The sequence below is a fragment of the Gracilinanus agilis genome, chromosome 1 (genome assembly GCF_016433145.1).
Source record: "Gracilinanus agilis isolate LMUSP501 chromosome 1, AgileGrace, whole genome shotgun sequence".
Taxonomy (NCBI): domain Eukaryota; kingdom Metazoa; phylum Chordata; class Mammalia; order Didelphimorphia; family Didelphidae; genus Gracilinanus; species Gracilinanus agilis.
In genome coordinates this window covers 624,614,049-624,635,450 of record NC_058130.1, presented here as the reverse complement: position 1 = coordinate 624,635,450, position 21,402 = coordinate 624,614,049, and the positions used below count along the sequence as shown (strand labels likewise).

The 21,402-nt window shown below is 34.2% G+C and overlaps 1 pseudogene; it reads right to left on the bottom strand.

Annotated features, from left to right (window-relative positions):
- Positions 1-17,448: 17,448 nt before the first annotated feature.
- On the bottom strand, positions 17,449-18,114 carry LOC123231872 (annotated as a pseudogene).
- Between the last annotated feature and the right edge of the window lie 3,288 nt (positions 18,115-21,402).

The following is a 21,402-nucleotide window of genomic DNA, read 5'->3' as shown; positions in this document are numbered from 1 at the left end:
AAATTGACTTTTTCTCATTATGGTAAAAAGCATCTATTTAAAATTAAGAGCTACAATTACATGGAATGAAGAAATGCTAGAGGACTTTCAAAGAAGATCCAAGGTAAAGCAAGGATATTTATTTTTATTATTTATCTGATGTCATCCTAAAAATGGTGGCTATTGTAATTTGATGAGATAAAGACATTGTAGAAAAAAAGATGAACAAAAATATTTTTTACAGATCCAGTTCATCTAAAAGACTTTAGTTTTAACTAAACATTTGTTAAAACAATTTCAGAAAAGAATCAGTATACAAAATAAATTCATAAAATATTTCCCTTTATATTATAATTAATAAACCCAACAGGAAGAGATAAAGAATTTAATTCAAAATCATCTCAAAATGAAAAGGATATTTAGACTTCTTTGCCAAATCATGAGTAAGCCACTTTGCTTGGCAAAAGAAAGACGTTGAATACCAGGCTAAGATTTTTATTTGATAGGAAGTGAAGAGTCATATGTAGATTTTGTTCAAGAAATTTAGAAGTTAGAGAGGAGGAGGGAACTCAGAGCAAGGTGAAGTGAGGTCTTTCTCTCTATTCTTTTACTTCTTTGAATGGCTCCTTAGCTACTGTATGCCTTGTCCTAGGTATAGCATTGGTAATAGTGTGAGATAAGGAGGGCTAAGATTTTGTTATGGCAATTCTGTTTTATTGAATTCAAGGCCATTAAGTTTTCCTCAGAGACTGGAACAGATACCCAAATTACAAATGCATAACTCAGTCTGCCAGAAAGTAGTGTAGATATCAGTAGCATTTGAGGAATTACTTGTTCATTTATGCATAATGGAAATGGTAAGAAATTGACCTTTACTCCAATAGCAGCTGTGGGAGCATATCAATATCTGCATCCAAAAGGAAGAAGACTCAAAACCTCCTAGTTTTAAAGGATTTCAATATCTTCCAAATGTGAATAACATTAGAAGAATAAGCTAAAATCCAATGTTCATGAATGTCATATAATAATCACAGTTAGATTTTTAACATGGGCATTTAGAACAGACATGTCTCGAGACTTCAGATCAGCACTAGCAGTTTTCAAAAATGCGTGAGTGCACATTAGAAGCAATTATACCATTTCACTTGTTTATTAAGGTTAAAAATAGCCTTCCATTCCTCAGTTATGTGTTGTCTATGACATAAAATTGCCCACAAAAGTTGAAATTCTGATTTTAATTAATAAGTTTGCACCATTGTCTATTTTGCAAAAAAAAAAAATGACATTGTATGTTAGGGCAGGAAGAGGGGGAAATCTGCTAAAGGCCAATGAGAAAATTAATGTGAACAGGCACAAATCAGGATAATAAAGAACTTATTTTTTCTTTTCCTTAAATAAAATAGTCTTTCCTCTGTGATTTTTCAAAGTATATATTCATCAGGCAGTTGGAGATATGAGACTAGAATTTTCAAAATAGATTGGGGTTGGATACATAGATTTCTAGAGCATTTTATAATGCCTATTTTGAACCCATAAGCATGAATGGAATAGACTGAATGAAAAGAAAAGAGCCATAAGTAATATTCTAAACTTGAGTGCAGGAAATAGATGATGAACTAACAGAGGCTATTGTGGAAAGTCTGAAAAATTTGAAAAGCACCAAGACAAGAAGATCATTGAAGTCAGTGGAGGAGAATGTCCAAGAAAAAGGTTTGGATAGCAATGCCAGAAACTGCAGAGATGTCTAGAAATGTGAGGACTAAGCAGAGACCACTGGATATAATAGGTATTTAGTAAAAGAATGGTTGGTAAGGAAGTATGGATAATGAATCCTGTGCTCTTTTTGAATTTCTTTTATCTCTTGTGAAATTACCAAGGAATAGGATCATAATAAAGACCGTGTTACTCATTTTTCTGGCACAATTTAAGATAATAGAACTGATCCTAGGAGAGATAAAAATTTTATTGGATGTACAAAGCTTTCTTGTCATACTATAACCCCTACCTCCCTCCCCCATTCTAATTTATTGTTGTCAGGAAGGAAATCAGATTGAAAGCATAGGGTTAGTCCTGGACTCTGATGAGAGAACATTAGCAACTAGGAATTCTACTCTAGGAAATTTTGTATTGGTAGAATGGATTCTATGTTGAAGATTAAACTAATTGGCAAAGAGTAGATGTTGCCACTGTTTTTACATTTTGTACTGAAGAACTAACAAAAAGAAAAGACAAATTATGAGTTTGATTCTGTATAGAAGTGACACTAATTAAAGTCACAAAAGTGAACATATATGATTAATTGCTGTGCAAAACAGAATAATTTCAATCTAAGATTTTTACTTGATTGCTATTTTAAATTTTGTTTGTACATGTGTAGTCTCCAATTTAATTAAGAAGCATTGTCCAAGATATAGAGATGATTTCTTCCTGCTCTACTTGACTGGTCAGAATTGTTAGAAATGTGTTTCACTTGGGGACAGACACTCTCTAAAGTAGATTGACTACAATTGGTGGTTGAATCTCTAATGTTTGGAAGACGCTTCTGTATCTCCATCCATTACCTTGAATAACAGCTCTCATTTAAAGCATAACCCAGGTGCCATGCTTACATTATACTTTTCTGATTACCTAGTTGTTAGGAATATTATTCCTTTGAAACTACATTGTATGGTTTTGTATATATTTGGACACATCTATTACTTTGCATTTAGGAAAACATATATATTAAATATACTGAGAAAGCTAGGTGGTATAATAATTAAAGTGTCAGACTAGGAGTCAGGAAGATTTGTAATACTACTGTAAACATTAGTTGTTGGACTGCGCAAGCTACACCTCTTTTAGCGTTAGTTTCTTCATTTGTAAAATGGGGATAATAGCACCTATCTTGTAAGTATTAAATAAAATTATATACATATGCATATATATAAATAGATATAAATAAATTTGGAAACTTTCAAGCACTGTGATGTCAGCTACTACTCTTCTATGACTATTTCTCCTTTTCCTCTTCCTCCTTCCTTCCTTCTTTCTTCTTCTATATATGTGTTGTATCTCCCCTTTAGAATACAAGCTCCTTGAGAACAAGGACTGTTTCTTTTTTTGTTTCAGATCTCAGCATCTAGGCTTGTACCTTACCCATTCTAGTTGGTTAATATTTATTCAACTGAATTGAAAATTATACAAGATAATTGGAGTGTCTTTGAGATGTTTAGCTTAAAGAAAACATGGTAAGATGGGGCATGATAGCTCTCTTCTCCTGTTTGATGGACTTTCATGAAGAAAATAGAAAAGATTTTGCTTGTTTGATTCCCAAATGGCCAAAATAGGAATATTGGGTGGAAGTTGAAAAGAGGCTAATTTAGTTTTGGTAAAATAGAAATTTTTAACAATTGTACACATTCCAGAATGTAATATGGTTTCAAGCTGAGACAGTATGATTTTAGGGGGATATTGAAAGTGGTACAATTTAAATTAAATGACTTTTGAGATTTTTTAAAATTTGATTCTGTGACTTTTGTTTGTTGTGCATCCAATGTAAATGAATACTCCTAGATTTTTGGGGGAAAATAGAGGCAATATTAATTTTTCTTCTTGTTTCTTCTTCCCCACCACTCCCTGAGTATGTGATCATTCGGTGAGTCGGCACAGTGTCTGGCACATTGCAGGTATTTAATAAGTGCTAGCTTATTTATTAGTTTAGATTCATTGAGTGATGAGTTAGGAATGAGGAGGTGACATACTACTTTAAAGGAAGAGGCCTTCCTTTTGGAGTGTGTAGGAAAAAAAGAATATTCCAATGTTCCATTTCAAAAATAATTAAACAAATATGTTTAAAGTATCTTATATATACAGTGTGAATCAAAAATGTAAATATCTCTTTCTTCAAGGAACTTATATTTCAATGAAGATATAGAGCATGTACACTGATAATTAAACACAAAGGAATACAAACACAAAATAATTACAAGAGGTCAAGAGCACTGAAAACTGGAGGAATGAAAAAGCCTGACTTTGGAAGTAACAGATAAGCTGTGCTTTCATGGAAACTAAATATTAAAATATATATATATATATATATGTAGAAGTAAAGAGAAATCCATTCCAAATATAAGGGACAATCTATGCAAAGGTTTGCAGATTGGGAATGATATTTCTTATATGAAGACCAGCTACTGGACTAGTTTCAATGGCAGGAAAATCCATGAAAGGAGCTCATATGAAATGTCTGGAAAGTCACGTAGGATCCCTGATTGTGGAGGTGGCTAACTGACATAAAGATTATTTTTTTTTAATTTTATCTTAGAGGTAGTAGGGAGGCACTTAAGGTTTTGGAGAAGGGAAGTAATTTGGTCAGACCTGTATTTTGGAAGTATCGATTTGTTGTGGAATATAAATTTGATGGTGAGAAAGACTGGGATCGGGGACACCATTTAGATGGAGGTTAAGATACCAATTTTGTAAATATTAGGCTATCATTNATATATATATATATATATATGTGTGTAGAAGTAAAGAGAAATCCATTCCAAATATAAGGGACAATCTATGCAAAGGTTTGCAGATTGGGAATGATATTTCTTATATGAAGACCAGCTACTGGACTAGTTTCAATGGCAGGAAAATCCATGAAAGGAGCTCATATGAAATGTCTGGAAAGTCACGTAGGATCCCTGATTGTGGAGGTGGCTAACTGACATAAAGATTATTTTTTTTTAATTTTATCTTAGAGGTAGTAGGGAGGCACTTAAGGTTTTGGAGAAGGGAAGTAATTTGGTCAGACCTGTATTTTGGAAGTATCGATTTGTTGTGGAATATAAATTTGATGGTGAGAAAGACTGGGATCGGGGACACCATTTAGATGGAGGTTAAGATACCAATTTTGTAAATATTAGGCTATCATTTAGGTAAATAATGCCAATTAGGTGAAGGCTATAGCAATAGCCTGGATCAAAGGTTATAAAGATCTTAATCAAAATGCTATATTGTGAACAGAGAGAAAGAGATTGATGGTGGAGAGAATGTTTGCCAGCAAAGTATGGAAGCAGTATCTAGTTTCCAGTAAGATCCAAGCCCTAGTTCATTTTGGCATATATACTGTAGAAGTATAAAGTTGTGAGTGGTGGTGCATACTCATAATCCCTTCTACTAGGGAAGATTGAAATGGTTGGATTTCTTGAGTTTGGGAGCTCTGAGCTACAGTTAGGCTAAAACCAATCAGGAATTCACATTAAATCCAGCACCAATATAGTAAGCTTCCAGGAACATGGAGCCAGTGGGGTTTCTAAGGAGGGGTAAACTGGACCATGGTATGTGTTAAAGCTTCTATGTCAATCATTTGTGCAGTCAGACTGTAGTAGTAGCTGCTGTACTTTCAATTTGGGCAAAATAAGAAGTCTTAGGCTCAAAACAAAAAAAAAAAACAAAGAAGCAGCATAAAATATTGGATTATTTTTAAATAAATGACTCAAAATTAAAAAAAAATTAATAAGTAGATAAAATATTTTTAAAATTCAGTTTTACAGTAAAGCCAAGAAAGGGAAAAAAGAAAGTGGAAAAAAAGGAACAAAATTGAAAAAAGAAAAAAGGAATGGAGAAATATGGACAGAGATGGAAAGTGACAGTCATAAAATGGAAGTGAGTTGTCCATTAAGTCAACTGTATTATTAAGGACAATATAGATGTACTTGATTACATTATAATCTTAAATATTTACTATAATATATCATAAACTAAAATTGAGAAAATATTGGAAATATTTGGGGAACGTGTTATAGATTAAAAACTAGATAATAAATTATGTAAGGAAATCATGAAAAATATGATGTTAAGATCCAGTTTATGATGGATAAATGGATAGGTGTGCCAAAAATGTATGCGACGCATTCTTTTACACTCTTACCTTCTCTCTTTGAATCAATAAGGTATTCTGGTTCCAAGGCAGAAGAATGGAAAGGGCTAGGCAATGGGGATTAAGTGACTTGCCCAGGGTCACACAGCTAGGAAGCGTCTGAGGTCATATTTGAATCCAGAAACTCCTGTCTCTAGTTTTGGCTCTAAATCCACTGAGCCACCTAGCTTTCCCATATGACACATTTAAAATTTTAATTCCCATTATCAACTTCATCAGGTTCTTAAGGCTTTATAATCAAGAAAACAATAAATGAAGCCTAGATTTGTAGCATTTGTAAACTTTCAATGTGTAAATATTCACATAGAAAATTACCAATTGGCTCTCACAGTATGATAGAGGTCGACTCAATGAACAAAAGTTATATACACATGATTTTATAATCTAATGAGGGAAATCACATGAAGACAATTATACAATATATAATGTATTATATATACACATATTATACATACATATGTGATGTATTATATGCACATGTTATATATACACATATATAATATATACATATATAATGTATTATATACACACATATGAATAGAGATAATCAACAGATAGAAAAAACTAGAATAATTAAGGGACAGCAGAAATGACAAACTAAAGGGCAAGCCTCTTTAGTTTCTTTAATTGTAAAATGAGGGGCAATGGACTAAATAATTTCCAATGACACCCTGCTGTATCAATACCATTTATAAAAATAAAATGAAAACATTCGGCAAAGCTAATCAATACATTGAAAAAAAACCTGATGTTATTTATGGGTTTCACACACATACAGACCAACCTTTTCAAAGGAGCAAGGAGAGGTGTATATTCAGATTTTTTTCTTTGAGGCCAAACTTGTTATTTATAATTCCACACATTTACTATAGGTTGTTTTGTAGTCCTTATCTTTATTTAAATTATCTTATCTTATCTTATCTACTTATTTATTTATTTGCTTCTTTGTTTGTTTCTTTATTTATTTATTTAAGTCATTATGTATATTGTTTTCCTAGCTTTTTTTTAATTTCACTTTGCATCAGTTCATTCAAATCTATCCATGGTTCTCTGCATTTAACATGCTCCCTTTTACTTATAAGACAACAAAGTTCCATTACCTTCATATCCTCCAAATTTATGGACATATATTTTGTTTTAAATCATATGTTATCACAGATATTACTTCTGTAAATATTTGGTGTCTATGAAGACTTTCTTTTTGTCAGTACTTTTCTTAGCAGATATGCCTAACAATGGAATCTCTGTGGTTGACCAACTTCTAAAGGTCAATGCTACCTCTTCTTCTTTTCCTGTTGTCATCACTGATGAGCCCAGTGTTGAAAATATGAGAATTTCATCTTTCTTTTTTACTTCTTTGCTAAATGTTGCTCTATCTATACACATAAATAGGCTGATTGTCTATCAAAATATTAGAAATTATATTCGTTAATATATTCTTTGTTAGGATGTTATGAACTTTTAGGGATAAAATACAGAACATCCTAAATACCATTCCTATAAAATATGTCCATTTCTCAGTAATCTCAATTCTTTTTCTAAAAATTATACTTTCGACAGATAGCATTTATATGGTGATAATAAAATTCCTTTTTGTTATTAGAATTTGTTTAATATATGATGCAAGATTAATAGTCTCTTAGAATCACAGCAATTTGAGTTCAGAGATAAAAGTAAACTTAGAGACCAGATAGTCTAACACCCTTTTTTCATATGAAAAAACGGAACCTCAAGTGAATTCTAGCTCCTTAGCAATTCTTGTCAATATAGTGTAGTCTTATGCAGGTAGCCTTTGATCACAAGACATTTTATGTAGGTAGTGTGCTTACTGGGCATTGCCTAATATGCAACCTGACTAAATGCCGTTATCACTCCTCTAATTTTTAAATGCTTAATTTATAGTATTTAATCTAGCAACTGTTTCTCTTTAATTACTTGTATATTTTCACTTTATCATTATGTTTTCTTTACTTTGGATTTTCAGCAAAGAAAAATGCTTTTTCTGCATATTATATAATAATTCTCAATTTGTTTTTCAATATTTCATTTGAAGAAGCTTTATCCCCATGAAATAACTGAAGCAGTCTGATAATCAACATGCATTTGTCAAACACTTAGTATGAGGAAGGCACTATGCTACATGTAGAAGATACAAACAAAGGCAAAATCAGGGTCCCTGCCTTCAAAGAGTTCTAATGTGGAAAAGCAAAGGAAACAAGACTTTATAAAACACCTATTACATGCCAGGTATTGTACTAAACACTTTAGAAATTTTATCTCATTTGATCCTTATGATATTAGAAAATAAATATTACTTTTGTCCTCATTTTCAGTGGAGGAAACTGAGGCAGATATGGGTTAAGGGATTTTTCCAGGGTCACACACATAGTAAAAATTTGCGGCTGAATGTGAAATCAAGTCTTCCTTACTGTGGCCCCACCACTATTTCTGTTTTGCCACCTCGTTGGTAACAACATGCAAACAGGTGCATACATATAGTATAATGGTTATTCCAAAATTCTTGGCCAAGTTTTAAGCTTTAACAACTTAGAATTGCCCCAAGACGTTTGGAACATTTTGTATATACAAATTAGATGGAAAGTAATCTCAGCTGGTTGGTATCAGCCCTCTAGAAGTATAGGAAAGCCATACTACATAAGGCAGTATGGAGCTATGTCTTAAAGGAATCCAGAAAGCAGAGATGAGAAGGGACAACATTCCAGATATAAGCAGTATATCTAATGAAAATTCATGGAGTCATAAGAGGGACTCTATTGCACAAGGAAAAGTAAGAATATCCATTGTGATACTGGAAATTTGGGAGTCCTTGAACTAATTTTGAGGTCCCTGATCTAAACTTCCTGTGGATATTTAGGGCTCCTTTCAAATTACATTTCACATGATTCCTAGCTTATGTAAATGACGTAGGCAATTACCTAATAACGTAAACAGAAATTTAAATAGTGAGTGCCTGAATTGGTACTGTCTATCTCTCTCCCTCTCTCTCTCCCTCTCTCTCTGTGACTGAGGAGTAGGAGTGAAGATGGGAGGAACAGGTAATGGCAGGTCCCTTTAAAATAACTCAGCAGGCTCGTGGCTTCATTTTTCTAAATGGCTTTCAATAAACCCTTTGAAACCATGATATTTTTAAACTTATCACTCTGTTTTAATTTTATTTCTTACATCATCTAGCAAGAAATGTGAAGGGGTCTATGTTTAAGAAGACTAGAAGGTTGGAAAGGACCAGATTGCAAAAAGCTTTAAAAAGCAAGTAGGAGAGACAGTTGTGTGGCTCAGTGGATTGAGAGCCAGATCTAAAAATAGAAAGTCTTGGGTTCAAATGTGATCTCAGATATTTCCTATTTATGTGATCCTGGACAAGTCACAAGGCCCAAAGTATAGCCTTACGGATCTTCTGCCTCTACCCAAACTTAGTATCAATTCTAAAATGGAAGATACAGTTGTTTGTTTGTTTTTTAGGTAAGTAGATATTTTCATATTTTATCCTAAGGATAATAGGCAGCCAACAGAGTTTTTTGAGTAGGAAAGAACATGATCAGACCTGATTGAGAAAGATCACCTTGGAAGCTAAGGAAAAGATAGATTGGAATGGGGAAAGACTTAAGGTAGGAAGGCCAACTAAGAGGCTGTTTGCATTAGGTTAGGGGTAAAGATGATGAGGTGCTATAAGATGGGAGTGAGGCAGCTCCATTCGTGGAAAGAAGTAGATGTCTATGAGAGATGTCAAAATGGGAAACATGTCATTCCATTTAAATTATTATCAGAGGAAGTTTTCATTTTGCCTACCCTTTGATTCTTTAAAATGTTTAGATTATCTACTAAATTAGAATAAATATGGTTGGGGAAAATTGACCAGCACACCCTTCATTAGTTTCCTACATTCCCAGGTGATAAAATGATAAAAATTAAAGGACTGGAAAGAAATACAGTGAGATAGGTATAAGATATTAATGTAGTGAAAAAAAGGAGGAATTTCTGCTAAGAAATGTAGACTAAAAATTGAGAAAAGATCTAGATACAGGAAAAGACCCCAGTCTTTGAGATGGAAATGTTCCTTGTCTCACAGATCATGGATTTCTCTCCTTCTGCTTCACACCCCAGTAGGGAACTGGCTCAGTGAGTGAGACAAGAAGCAAAGTGGGGAACTGAGCTCAGTATGTTGAGAAGAAAACCAGCCTTTTCATAGGGATTTGAGGAGCAGAGAGGAATATACTCAGAGAATCTAACTGAGTGATATGCCTAGCAGATATGCTGAAACCATAGAAAGTAGTGTCAAGACACCAAGAGAAAGGAAAGGACATCAGTGACCTGCAGTGTTCCATGTGTTCTCTGAGTTTGCCCCTCTCTACTTGCATACTCTGTATACATTCACTCTTTACACTGACACTAGAGTTGTGGTAGAGTATGTTCTCAGTTTATGGAGAGAATGGTTTGTTCCTGTTGTTCATACAAGCCTTCTTAGCCCCTAATTATTTATTCATTACATCGCCTTATATTAGAGGGGCCTAGGTGGTACCAGCTGAGTCTACTAGGCAGGGAGACTATAACTTCAGTATAGGTTGATTTGAGTTAGCCAGGGTTGTGTGAGCCTGGGCTGAGATGTTTCAGTCAGTCTCCCTATTGTCTCTAAACTCCTTTGAGGTGAAAAGTGAGGAGCCCCTCCCTCCTGATGAGAAATTGAAAGCCAACAGGAAGTGAACCCACTTCCTGAGCAAGATGAATGCCTGGTTTAGCCCCTCCGGAAACAAGGGATAGCTATCTTTCCCTCTTCAGCCCTGGCCCTTGTTAATAGTATAAATGTAACACTGAAGCTCTTTGAATAAAGGCCAAAGGGTTTATTAAATGCAAGGGTGAGCTGAGGGAAGAGGGTTAAGGTCTGGGAAACTGTTGCTAAGGGTGAAGGCCAGTGCTGGCAGAGGGTCTCAGAAGGTAGGGTCAGGCTGAGGGAATTAGCCCCTCAGCCAGGGATAAATTCCACTGCCCTGATGTAGAGTGGTCTAGCAGGTTAACAAATGAGGGTAATGGCTTGGTTTAAGGGTGTCCTGCCTGACTAAATAAACTAATTTTCCACATTCCACCTCCCTTCCTCCCGGGGCCCAAGGAGGAGTCCAAGGGGATAGCTGGATGTCTGAGTCAGGTCAAGGAAATCAGACCCCACAGTTGGTACTGCAGGGATATTTATAGTGCCAGTTCCAACAGTTTGGCCGTGAGACCAGGGACTGGCTGGGTCAACATTCTGTCTCCCTAACTGCCAAGATTGCTTCTGGTGATTTTGCAAATGCAAGAGATTCTTGTAGCAATTCTGCATTACATATCTCAATAATGCTTTTGTTTTCTGACTGACTGTTTTTTTTTAATATTTACCTTTTGTCTGCAAATCAATTCTGTGTATTGGTTCTAAGGCAGAAGAATGGTAAGGGCTAGGTAGGTAAAGGGTGTGAAGTGACTTGTCCAGGGTTACCCAATTAGGAAGTGTCTGAGGTCAGATTAGAACCTAAGACCTCCCATCTCTGGGCCTGGCTCTCAATCCAATGAGCCACTCAGCTGCCCCGCCTCTGACTGACTATTAATGGTCAATTGGCACATGTTCAGGAGTTACAGTTTATGAGTGAAGACCCACAGCTTGTGCCCAAGGCAGCAGTCACCAGGAACTCAACTGTAATAATTGTTACTGAGGTGGCACTACATAAGAATTTATTGTTTTGCTTAATGACCTTTTAAAAAGAAAATCTAAAAAGAAGTATTTTATTCAACAATACAGTGAGCTTTGGGAAGACTACTAGATTTAGTCAGAAGACTTTGGTACCGGTTTTGCTATCTAAATTACTTTGTGATGGCTGAGCATCCTCTTCTCTCTCATACTCCCTAAAGTGGCTGTTAGAATCTTTTCCTGATCCCACTAGTTTTAAGTGCCTTCTCATTCGTCAAATTATTTTTTAATTTATGTATTTGCAAATATGCTCTATCTCCTACTAGAAGAAGGAAGGCTGTTTGAAGGCAAGGACAATTTTGACTTGGAAGCCTCATTGACCAGCAAAGTGCCTTGCACAGAGAAGGTGCTTAATCAAAACTTGTTTATTTGAATTGAATTGGAATCCTAACACATGCACTATCCACCTCAAAAGGTTGTTGTGAGAGTCAAGTGAAATCATTTATGTAAAGAATCTCATAAGTATCAAAATGTCACTAAAATGGAAGCTATCATTTTTTTTGCAAGAAGCTAGGGTATTCTGCACAATAGTAATTTAAATTACATAAAATAATACAAAAAATAGACCTTCACTAGTCTTTTCAATAGTTTCATTGAATTGGCTCAATGGGGAATGGATAGAATACTAGATTTAGAGTTCCCAAAGACCCAAATTTAAACCCCTTTTCTGAAACTTTTAATAGCTATGTGAACTTAGTCAGGTCTCTTAAGTTCCTTCAGATTTTGTTTTCTCATTTACAAAATGGAAAGAATAATAATACTCTTTCACAAGGTTATTGCAAGGGTCATATGAGATAACCTAATGAAAGCACTTTACAAACTTTAAAGCACAATATAAATACTGGTTATTATTATAATAGTTTCAAACAAGATTTTGATTAAAGTTAATTAAAATTATATAATTAAAATGAATAATACAATAATAACATGTAGAATCAATTTAAAAATCAAGTTTTAAAAATATGTACAGATAATTATTAGTCTAGTAACAAAATACAATCTTGAAAACAAGAAATATTCGATATGCCAAAAATTCCCCATTGGGAATAAGTTTCTGAGCATTACTATTAGAAACCCCTCTTAAGACAAGCTGTTAAATCACTGGATGCTATTAACATTTCTTATAAGGTTTAATAGAAACTCTGTAATTAAGGATGGCCCTGCTGCCACTGTGGGCTTTTTCTACTTAGAAAATGGGAATTGATTTTTGTCTCTTCTATTAAATCTGGAGAATCACACTTTACTCTGAATATAGTTAGTCTCTGTTGGATCAAAATTGATTGAAGTAGAGTTTTACATGGCTACACCAACCTCTGCTTAAATGAAAGCTGTAAGAGATGCCATCTTGGAGGAACATATAAATAAATCACAACTATACAATTGCTCATTTGAAAATAGAAGGCTTCTTTACAGTTAGATATTAATGATCAAATGTCTTTCTTGGCACAGTAACCACTGTTCTCTCTCTCCTTCAACTCCCTCAAGTTCTACAATGTATATTTTTGTAAACTCTACAAAGTTATTAGCTTAGAAATCTATACAATTAATATGTTTTGCCTATTGGAGTATTTATGATATATGTATTGGTGAACCTGTTAGCACTATTTTTATATTTTAACATTTGTTTCACTAAATGTTATTGAACAAGTAAATGTCATCTGCTGGATCCGATGACTTTTACAACTTCTTAAGGAGGTTAAGTAGTTGGGTTTCTAAAGCTTGAGTATTCCTTCATTTTATGAAGAAGCAACTGGGTTCATTTTTCTTTTTCTGTCCAATTGAAAAAGCAAATTTCCTGAGAATTCAAATTTCTGATTCACATTTAGTAGATTAATAAAACACAAAAATCTGTAAGTAAATAGCATATACTTTCTCTTGCCATAAAGTCTATTTAAAACTAAGAAATAGCAATAAATATTTATTTTCTTTTATGCTTTAGACATTTAGTAAACCTGAGGCACTGGATTTGATCCTCATGGTTTATAAAGATAATAAGATTTGGTCCCTGTAGTTACTCACTCAGGAAGCTTACAGACTAAAATAAATAGCAGTGGTTCTAGGCGGATAGAATAAGTACTATGACAAGGGTGGAAATCAAAAGTTGAAGGGGAGAAGAGGAACAGAAGATACACTTGGGATATGGGAACTGAGGGAAGGCTCTATAGAGAAGGTGGCAAAGAACTAATGCAAGCACACTGTACTTGCTTTATAAAAGTTAAAGTCATTATGGTACATTAAAGACAGAAATAAGAAACAGGTGTGGAATTTGTGTATAGGTTAGAAAAAAAGTCATTGTGCCTAGATAGCCTCTTTTTTACCATTAAATGCAAAGTCCCCTTTTCATCATGTAAATTGCTAGCTCAATCAATCACTTGAAAGTTTGAATCAAACATTTTATTTCTCAGCATTTATTTCAATTTAATCAAAATTGACCAGTCCAATGATTTCTCCAAAAGTGGGACTTCAAATACATCATAATTATATAGCAAAGCATAATGAAAGGGTTCTTAATTTTGACTTAGGAGAGACTTGGATTTGAATGCCACTTCTGACATTTACTAGCTTTTGTTGTGAACATTAGGGAATAGATCTGCAATTTCATGCCTACAGGGAACTTCTAAGGGAAGATACTTCTTCTTCAAGATCAGTACAGTACGTTGAGTAGAATGTAGAGAAAATTTTCTAAGGCATTGTGAAGTTAAGTGATTAACATGGTAACAAGGTCAATATATGTAAGGAGTGGTTACTGGGGGCAGCTGGGTTATTCAGTGGATAGAGATCCAGGTCTGGAGACAGGAAGCCCTTAATTCAAATATAACCTCAGACATTTCCTTGCTGTGTGACCCTGGGCAACTCCTTTAACTCTAATTACCTAGCCCTTACTACTTTTCTGTATTAGAATAGATATTTAGTATTAATTCTAAGACAGAAGGTGAGTTTAAAAAAAAAGACAAGTGAGGATTGAACCTGAGCTTTCTTTTCTTTAAAGCCGAATTCTCTGAACATCACACCATACTGCTTTACCAGCTTTGTGATGAAGGATTGATCATTTAAGCCTTAACTTCCTCATCTGTAAAATGGGATGATAATGATAACTATAGTAGCTCCCATGCATGGTTGTTCTGAGAATCAAATGAAATAATATAGAGTATATACCTTGAAGAGCAAGTCAAATGTTAAGCTTTTACCATTATTACCTAGAATAACATAGTTCAGTATTCATTAAATGAATTTTCTAATTCATTCTCTTTCTCCATCTTCCACCTTCCATAACTAGGTATATATTTGCTTTTTTGTTCTAAACCAGTGATTTAATTGAAATAAGAAAGTCACCAGGGGAAATCTTCTACCTGTCATTGCTTTGTAACTTATTTTTAAGAAAGGTTTTTTTTTTGGTGTGTTTTTGGTGAGAGGTTGTCAGTGATAGTGAGGGTGGATGCCAAAAGCAGAATTTGAATCCTAGTTTTCTGTGATGGACTTAATGTTAACTGCATTATTTGGAGTAGGTATGAGGTTAGAGATTATGTAAAGATACAAATATTGACATAATATGATAGTACTAAATAATGAACTGACCACTTAGGAATTAGTTCCTACTCAAGTACTGCACCTTAATACCAGATTGTAGCCCTGCATGTCCTTTCCCACCTTTCCCAACAAGCCAAAGACTTTATGAGTCTCTCCTTGATGATATTAAAAACAAAACAAAAAGTTACTTTCTGTCCTAATAACAACTCTTAAGACAGAAGGGCAAGGAGTAAACAAAAGGGGATGAAGTGACTTACCTAGGGCATAGGTAGGTAGGAAGTAGCTGAGTTCAGATTTGAACCCATGTCTTCCTGACTCCAGGTCTAGCTCTCTATCTGCTGTGCTACCTAGCTACCCCCTGATGATAGTTCTTAAAAGTGAACTCTTTAAAAACTTGAAGAATTGAAAGAGGTTTTTAGGAAAATGGATGAATCTTTAGGATGTTTTTGCAACAAAGACATTTTTATAATGGTGTTTTTTGATTTTTTTTTACTTTGCTTTGTGAAGTTTTATTATCCTTGTTGTTTAAAAAATCTTCCTTTTTCTGCTTCCCAAATGACACAGAGCAAGCAAAATAGTCCTATTTTTAAAAAACCAAACACAATATACCTCATAATGCTATGAAACCCTGGGCTCCCCACCCTATTCATTCATTCAACAAACATCAAGTGTTTATAGTAAATAAAGCATAATGAAAGACATAAAAAATTCACATTACCCTGAGGATAATTAAAGTTCTACTCCTAATTCTTTGAAGTAGCCATTACAGTTATTGTCTAATATTTAATCAAGCAGAGTAGTTATAAATAGACCTCTGATCTGTGGATTCTTCTGCATTATTACCACTGGAGGTGAAAGAATAAAACCATGTCAATCAGACATACTCCTAACTAGGTTCATTCATTTAGGGCTCTGAAAGACCCTGGAAGAGGATCCTGACATCATACCAGTAATGCAAGTTATTGTGTCTGAACTCCAAATCTCTATCCAGATAACCTCCATGTATTGCCTTACTGCTCTGTGCTTTGGTTTCCTCAGTTGTAAAATGAGGACAATAACTGTTCAGTTTCCTTTAAGAGTGTCAGAAGAATGAAATGAGATCCAGTATACAAGAAGCACCTGAATGCTCTGTAAGATGTAGGGATACACTAGGTCCAGAACTAAATGAAAACATTCCAGATCTAAGTTGGTATTAGCATAATCAAATTATGAATTCTTTAAAAAGTGGTCAATTAAAGTTATTTGGAATAGTCCCCGCTACCTTTTTCCTTGTGACCTGAGGACACTCCAAGACAATGATGTCCTACACTTCTGTATTTTTGGACCCAGCCACCTGAAAGTCTTCTGAGGCCATACTTCTGATCTGGAGAAAGAGACAACTTGGCTTTCTGTCCAAGTATTGAACATATTTTGCTATAGGCAGGAAAGAGTTTGAAATAAATGTGTTTTTTAAGTATATAAAAAATAAACTCTTGTAAACAACATATTCCTCAGTCGTCTTATAGTTTAGTTCCAAAGTAGGTTACTGCCCAAAGGGAAGGAAAAAAAGGGGTTGGGGTCTGGAAATGTTTTGTGTCATTTGGTCAACTGGGAAAACAAGTAGGGTGGTTAGTCACATGAAAATGTAGCCAAGATAAGTATAAAGAGATGGTGGGAGGGGAAAGGGATAAAGAAACTTAGAAAGGAATCATCTCATTCCACTCAAAAGCACTGAGCTTAGATTTCCCCTCAAGAAACTAAACCCAGTCACACAAAGAAATTATATGTATGAAAATCAACTGATGCCCCAAACAAAAAGACAATTGTTTTCTAAAGAAAGCTAGTGAGTAACGCAAACCTTTTATAATGATGCACAAACATTTGAGAATAAAGAGGAGCAGTATTACCCATTTTAGTCCTTTTATAATTAGCAGCTGCTGTTTTTTTTCTTCTGCCTCTGAGACAAAATTTGCTTTTTTTAACCATAAGTCAAGGCAACATAATATATTCCTTTTTTTTTAAATCAAGTCTTCTAGTAAAAACTGTACTTTTGTCCACATAAAAATGTAATTCCCATCTCTTTAAAAACCTAGTAATTATCACATATGCACCTATTTTCATTCTTGGCCTCAGCGTATCTATATGTATGCTGAAGTCAACAAGATGAAGACTTAATTGCTCAGGACAGGCAGTGGCGCCACCTCTGCAGCAGCATGATTCTTGAGCTCCTTGTGTTCTTGTGCACCAGGTGAAAATGAGGCTGAATAATCTGGTCTATGAGGAGGTGGGCTGGGCACAGGAGGAAAGTTGCCTGGAAATTTCATCTATCCAGAGAGCATTTCTGAGCAGCTTCTGAACAAACATTTCTTAGGAGATTGATGACAGATCTGGGGTCTTCGCTCCTCATGAGAGCACTACCAGATAAAATCATATTAGCTCCTGCCTCTGCACATTTGTGAATTGTGTCTGGGCCTACTCCACCATCTACCACCTCAACCAATGAACCTTTGGCATCATGTCTTCCATGAACTTTTGCCCTCCAAAGCCAGGTTCCACCATCATGACTAAGGCCATATCTATCTGATTGTGCCTATCATGGTGCCAAATATTCAACCGTAGTGCCCGGTTTAATAGCAAGACCAACCTTCATCCCATTTTCTCGAATGTCTTTAATCAATGCTCCAGGGTTCTCAGTAGCTTCCAGATGAAAGGTATGTTGATTTACTCCTACTATAGCCATTGGCTTTACCCACTGTTCTGGTCTAGAAACCATCATGTGCATGTCAAAGAAAGGGTCTTGTCCTAGCTGCTTTCGAAGGCTTTCTACCACAGGGTGACCAAAAGTGATATTGGGAACAAAATGTCCATCCATTACATCCAGGTGCAAATAGTCAGCCCCGGAATCCAGCATCCGGGTGCACTCAGTCCCCAGGCAGGCCAGGTCGCCATTGAGGATGGAAAGGCCAATTTTGCAGCCTGACGCCATGGTGGGTGCTGATCCCCTGAACTATGCAGTTACAGTCAGAGGAGCAAGACTATAATTGTGTTTTAAAAATTAAACATAAAGGGAAAACTATCTGCCATACATATATGTACACACACACACACACACATATATATATATGTGTGTATATATATATATATATATATATATAATGTATGCTGATACCTTCCCCATTAAAGCAATAGGATTAATTTGAATAATTAATAGCATGATTTGTATTTAAGATTTAGAAATNCATATATACATATATATTACACATATATACATAGTCTAGTTAATTACATGTATATAAAATGAATTATTCCATTTAATCCTCATAAACATATTAGGATCAAAGGTTTATAGGTTCAGAGCTAAAAGGGACCATGGAGGCTATCTTGTCCAACCTACTCTATTATATATGAGGAAAGTGAGGCTCAAAAAGCTTAAGTCACTTGCCCAAGGTTCGATATGTAGTAAATTGCAAAGCTGTTATTTGCTCCTAGTCTTCTAAACTTATATATATATATATGGATATGGATATAATTAACCAAACTCTATGAAGAACTGGTGGAGTGATGTGTATGTATTCACTATTTTTATACACACACACACACACACACACATATATATATATGTGTGTATATATATATATATATATATATATATAATGTATGCTGATACCTTCCCCATTAAAGCAATAGGATTAATTTGAATAATTAATAGCATGATTTGTATTTAAGATTTAGAAATAGCTAAAATCATCCCATGAATTTTGTTATTCTCTAAAACAAAATTACTTTTAACAATTTTAATTTTATCTTTAAAAATAAAGTACACATCCAACTATACCCTCCCACTCAATATTTATCATGAAATATTGGGCTTTGGTTTAAGTGTATTTACTTATGCTGGCCTTTTTTCCAATACCAGTTATCATCAGATAAGGAAAGTCTCCTATATTTGTTTACTTTCACTTGTGAACCTAATTTAATGAAACCCAATACTAACTTCAGTACTAAAGCAACAGTCTTTGTGTTTGGCAGAGTAATGTTAACTTGACTAATTTTACTGAACCATCTTAATGAAAATGTATGGCATGCCATTTCTACATAATGATGGTGGTGATGATTATTGTTGTTGTTGTTGTTTTTCTCTTGGAATCTTAAGGACAGCAGATTTTTCATCATTTAGACATTTGCTTTCCTTAACCAATTTCCATTAACCAATGAGCCATTATATAATTCATATTGAAGTTATTTTTGCTATGGTATTTGTTGCTTAGTTTTTCTTTTTAACAATTAATCTAGTATCTTTCTCCTGGTAAGAATATTTTGGGGGAATTTCCAGCAATTTGGACTTTTAAGAAAATTTTTTTTAAATTGGCAACTTGAGCTCTGTTACCTAGAAAGCAATTCATTATTTACATCTTGAGAAGTTGCCCAATTTCTTTTTTAAAAAAGGAAAAAAAAAACCTGGTATCACTCATAATATTAATATGCAACACACTGTCTCCATGCTTACTAAACAATTCAGAGCTCAGCAGAAAGGCTTGGGCCTTCTTCCAGATACTAAGATACAAAGTTATTCACATCAGCATAAACTGAGTCCTTAATGTAACTCCATAATAAAGTAGAAGTCTATTGTGGCACTTACATTCTAAGTAAGAATCAAAAATTCCAACCAATTCTACTTTGTTTTGGGGGGATTTTTTTGAGAGGAAAGACTGGGAGTAGGATAAAGGGAGCTAAATTGCTATAAATAGAAAACAAAACAGAATAAAAGGTATTAATATGTGCATATATAAATACCTAATAATATATATACACTATTTTCCAGCTATTATGCTAGGTATGAAGTCAAAAATAAAAAAAAACAAAAAATATCGAATAGTCTCTGTCCTCATAAGACAAAAAATATCTTTGTTCTCAAGAATTGCCAATAAAAACTTCAAACTACAATTATGATTGTAAACAGGGAAATCAGGAAATGAGGATGCAATATCACTGCATCAACTCCATTTGATTGATGGATCAGATTGCATTAGATTTTCTTTTTTCAGTCAAGGTGAGTACATAGGGTCCTCTAAAGCAATGTAGCTATATGGTCATCAAACCCAGACTACACTAATTTTAGGTGCTTCATAGCCAATTATAGTAGATCTCTTAAAAATATTACTTTGGTCTAGCACCGATTTTGTTCAAAGTAATAATGATTTTAAAGTTGTTTCACAATATTACTTCAAGAGCAAAATATCCAGTTTTAAATAACTATATTTCATCCTAGAGACTCCATCAGGCCATTGTTGTTGTTTAATATAATTTTGTGGAAGAGTTCCACTATATTTTATGAAAATATGAGTCACATGTTTATAGCAATTCAAAAAAGTATTTCTTCATCATGGCATGTGTGCATAAAGGAAGAATTTCCAGATTTTTGCCTTGTATTGTTTTGATTAAATATTCCTACTGTTACAAGTTTGTTTATTAAATAGACGCTAGAAAATATACTAAAGATAAGACACTGACTGACACTTAAACTGAGGTCAAAGGACTCCTACCAAAAAATTCTTCTCAAAGTGGCAAAGGCAAACAAAGAATGTTATTAGAAATTAAACAAAAAATAAACATTCTTACTTGAAAATTCCAGGGCAGCTAGGTGACTCAATTGGATAGAGTGCTCGATCTAGAGTCAGAAAATCATGTTTTTTGTGTTCAAATCTGTCCTTAAAGTCACAGTAGCTGTGTGAACCTGGGCAAGTTATTTAACTCTGCTTCAGTTTTCTCATATGTAAAGTGAGCAGAAGAAGAAAATGACAGACCATTCTAGTATCTTTGTCAACAAAATCTCAAATGAGGTCATGAAAAATTAGACATGACTGAAAAAACAACTGAACAACAACCTGAAATCTACTGCTAACTAAAGCAAGATTCACTGATTTTTTTCTTGCAAAACATTAGTTTAGTATCTATTTCCTCTGCTGCTATCCTAAGGCAAGCCATGTAAATACATATGGACAGATAGATACACACAGACACACATAGAGAAAATGCTTTATAAAATATTGGATTTCTTTCTTTCAATTTTAGCATATCTGTGGCCATATCCTCACCTGAAGGTTTTCTGAACCTTACTGAAGATAAGTTCTTTTTAGTAATTAAAAAAATTAAATATTTGATAAAATGTATTGATAAGTATAATTTTCTTGATCTATTCTTAAGTTGTTGTTTTTAGAAATATTTTATTTCTTGGAGAACATACTTTTATATTTTGATGGAACCATCCAAAAAC